Source organism: Asparagus officinalis, chromosome 8 (genome assembly GCF_001876935.1).
Source record: "Asparagus officinalis chromosome 8, Aspof.V1, whole genome shotgun sequence".
NCBI classification, from domain to species: domain Eukaryota; kingdom Viridiplantae; phylum Streptophyta; class Magnoliopsida; order Asparagales; family Asparagaceae; genus Asparagus; species Asparagus officinalis.
In genome coordinates this window covers 4,119,383-4,123,817 of record NC_033801.1, presented here as the reverse complement: position 1 = coordinate 4,123,817, position 4,435 = coordinate 4,119,383, and the positions used below count along the sequence as shown (strand labels likewise).

The following is a 4,435-nucleotide window of genomic DNA, read 5'->3' as shown; positions in this document are numbered from 1 at the left end:
AAGGGTAGAAATAACTAAAAATGGCCATATAGCTCATAAAACCCTAATTTTAGACTTCGCAAAATTATTTGTCAATAAGTAAAAATAAATAAAAATAATTTAAAATAGCGAGTCACAACTCATTAAATTTTAAAATTTTAATTTTTAAAATTATTCACCAATGGGTCAAAATGACTAAAAATGATAAAAAAAATCATGGGTTATAGCTCATGAAAACATGATCATTTACTTTCATAAAGTTATTTGCTAATGGGTCGAATTTACTAAAAATATCTAAATATCATGGGTTATAACTCATGAAATTATAATCATTTTACTCTACAAAACTATTTGACAATAGGAAGAAATAACTAAAAATGGCCAAAATAATGGGCTATAGCTCAAGAAATCTTGAATTTTAGCCTCTATGAAATTATTTGCCGATAGGTTAGAATGACTAAAAATTACCAATAATCATTGATTATACATCATGAAATCATAAATTTTAGACACTGCAAAACGTTTTTGCTAATGGATTAAAATAATAAAAAATAATCAAAAAATCATGGGTTGTAGCTCATGAAATCCTAAATTTTAGCATTCATAAATTTACTTGCCAATAGGAAGTAAACTCATAAAAACGGTAAAAAATTATGAATTATAGCTCATGAAATCATGAATTTTGGTCTCCATGAATTTATTTGTCAATGGGAGTAAAGTAATAAGAATGGGTAAAATCATTTTTTATAGCACATAAAATTGTGAATACTGACTCTACAAAATTATTTGTCAATGGGTTAAAATAAATAAAAATAGCCAAAAACATGAGTTATCACTAACAAAATCATAAGTTTTGGCCTTCATAAAATTATTTTCTAATATGTCAATGTGACTAAAATGGCAAAAAAAATTCATGGCTTATAGCTCATGAAATCATGAATTTCTAACTCCGTAAAATTATTTGCCGTTATGTAGAAATGACTAAAAACAACCAAATATCATTAGTTATAGCTCATAAAATAATTGGTTACAACTCATGAAAAATCGTGAATTTTGGACTCTGTAAAATTATTTGATAATAGGTAAAAATGACTAAAATGGCAAAAAATAATTAGTTATGGCTCATAAAATCGTAAATTTTGGACTCCACAAAATTATTTACAGAGGGATCAAAACAAATAAAAATGGTCAAAAATCATGGGTTATAGCTCATGAAATCATGGGTTTTGACCTTCATGAAATTATTTGTCAATGGGTCGGAACATGAATTTATTTGCAAATGGGATGAAGTGAAAAAATGGCCAAAATTAAGGTTATAGCTCATGAAATCATGCATTTTTGCTTCCGTAATTTTTTTTCTCTTGGGTAGAAACAACTAAAAATGGCCAAAATTTTTGTTTATAGCTCATGAAATTGCAAATTTAGGACTACATGAAATTATATACCAATTGGTCGAAATGATTGAAAATGGCCAAAAATCATGAATTATAGCTCATAAATGGGTGCGTTTTTACCTCCTAGAAATTTTCTTCCCATGGGTAGAAATGACTGGAAAATAGTTAAAATAATAGGCTACAGCTCATAAAATCGTGAGTTTTGGACTATGTGAAATTATTTATTATCGGTAGAAAAGACTAAAAATGACCACAAATTATAGGTTATTGCCCATGAAATATTGAACTTTGGACTCCGCGATTGGAAATGGGCCAAAACAAATAAATACGATCAAAATGTGGGTTATAGCTAATGAGATCATGTTTTTTTATCTCCATGAATTTTTTTTTCCTATGGTAGATATAACTAAAATGGCCAAAAATTATGGGTTATAGCTCATGAATTGTGAATCTTAGATTCTGTGAAATTAGTTGTCAATTGGTAGAAATGACTAAAAAAATGGTCAAATATTAGGGGTTGTAGCTCATGAAATTAAGATTTTTGGCATCTACAAATTTATTTGCTAATTGATAGAAACAACTAAAATTGGTCAAAAATTATAGATGAAAGCTCATAAAATTGTGAATTTTAGACTCCATGAAACTATTTGTCAAAACAATTAAAAATAATAAAAAACCGTGGGTAATAATAGCTCATGAAATTATGAGTGTTGGCCTCTGCGAAATTATTCACCAATTAGTCGAAACAACTAATAATAGCTAAAATTGTGGGTTATATCTTATGTAATAATAAACTTTAAACTCTATAAAATTATTTGCTAATGGGTAGAAGAAACTGCTAAATATGGCCGAAAGTCTTGGTTTATAGCTGAAGAATCATGAATTTTGAACTCTGTAAAGTTTTTTGCTAATAGGTCGAAACGACTAAAAGTTACCAAAAATCATATGTTATAGCTCATGAAATCATGAATTTTAGCCTCTACGAAATTATTTGCTAATAGGATGGAGTGAATCAAAATGGCCCAAAATTATGGATAATATCACAAGTAATAGTGAGAATCATGAATTTTGGGCTCTGCGAAATTATTTACTAATAGGATGAAGCAAATCAAAATGGCACAAAGTTATGGATGATATCACAAGAAATCTTGAATTTTAGACTCCGAGAAAAAAAAATTATTGCTTCAAAATTTTAATAGAATCAATTTTCTTACATGCATTTTGAACAGTTGAACTTGAAATGCTTAACATTGCAAAATATGGATCCGAACATACGCAAGAAACTCCAGAACTTTTACATTCCATAGATAAACGAAGTGTGAATTTATATTCATTGGTATTGACAATCAAACTTTGAGTAGAGAAGATCGGCAAGACTGTATGTTTCTCAAGAAATTAAGGTGCAGACGAGAAAGACAAAGCTGACAAGAAAAATGCACACGGAAGTGCTTGAGCCCACGACACCCTCAGCAGCCTCGAGGATTAGAGGGAAACGGAGAGATTAAAGACAGATAATTTAAAATTGCTATCGAAATGTACGCTATGAGTCATCAATGATACCGCTCCTTTCTTGAGTTATAAAATTAGATTGGAGATTTTAGTACAGTTATTATTTTTACATACTAAACATGTTAGATTTCCCGAGTCAAAGAAAGTTCATGTAAATTATAACCATATGCAGTGGAGCATATGTGCAAACACATACACACAGCTATATACTAAAAATATTATTGTTGAAAGTGAAGAAAAGATAAAGAAGGCATGAAAAAAAGGGAGTATAAACTTCGGCCGAACGATTTCATAGGTTCAATGCGGACGTTTGAGGGGTAAACATGTAAGTTTTGTTAGCGAAAATATGAAAAATATATAGATTGAGTAAAAATAAAAACGTAGACCCACCCCCGCTAGAGGAAGGGCTTGAACCTTCGACCTTGTGGTTAACAGCCACACGCTCTAACCAACTGAGCTACTCCAGCTGACCTGATGAGTTCTATTTATTACTAGAATTAACTCCAGAACTTATCTGCAAAAGACAGCAATTCAACACCACCGTGGGTATCTTAAGACATTTTATTGGTGACCAATACATGCTGATTAAAACCATTGAGTAAACTAGCAGAAAAGTAATGCAAATTATACATCTGCAGGTATGAAAGTAAATTTAGACAAATTGAACAAGCCTTTCATATGAAGCTCCCAAATTTTATTATTATTCATCTTATCAAAATATACATCTCTATGAGAGAACCATTTCTAACATTTGACATTGACTTTATGACACAACACGATCATGATGATTGCTAAACTCAAAACATGATAACATGAGCCAAGACTAATCAAAGTAAGTTTCACTGGCAGTAGTTTCAGCAACTGCAGTACGTACAACCAATCAATTTCCTCCTCTGCCTCTCTCAAAAGATCTACAAACACCGGATGATTGAGATGCGTTATTGGCATCACACAGCGTTGCGTTGTAACTGAGATTGCTCACCATCCTCTTCTCGTTCATCCACATACACAGCTGAATAGCCTTTCGGTGGTTGATCTCGTACACGAAAACTATAAGACATCGGGATCACACGAGCAAAGAAGGAAACAAACTCGACAAGCTTACCCATAACCTTGACAATTTTGTGGCAGGGGAGTTTAGACTTTGGTTGTAAAGAGAGGCTAGAATCAAGTGGGGTGTACTTCGTGGCTCGATTTCGACTTGCAGTTGACACACAGTTTTCTTTCTCGCGCAACGTGAAGCCCTTGAATTTCTTCATAGTTTTGCGTTGTGAACGGGAGATAGGAGAGATAAGTTCATTAATTGATATTTCATTTTCGTTGCATGTGCCGCGCATCGTGATCGTGTTGTTATACGCCAATCGCGTACTAGGCATCATTCATCAAATAGGGCTTAAGTTGAAGTTAGCACTAACTCCATCTCTAAATCCAACATCAAATAGCTAGGGCTTAAGTTGAAGTTAAATTGTATTTTCATTCTGGAGTCTTCCGTCTTAGTCCCATCAGATGGATAACGACAATGATAAACCATTGAGTCGGATGTAAGGATCGAT

General features: G+C 32.1%; 1 non-coding gene across 1 annotated transcript; it reads right to left on the bottom strand.

Moving 5' to 3' along the window:
• On the bottom strand, positions 3,276-3,349 carry TRNAN-GUU. Its single transcript has one exon. It is a non-coding gene; the product is annotated as a tRNA-Asn (tRNA).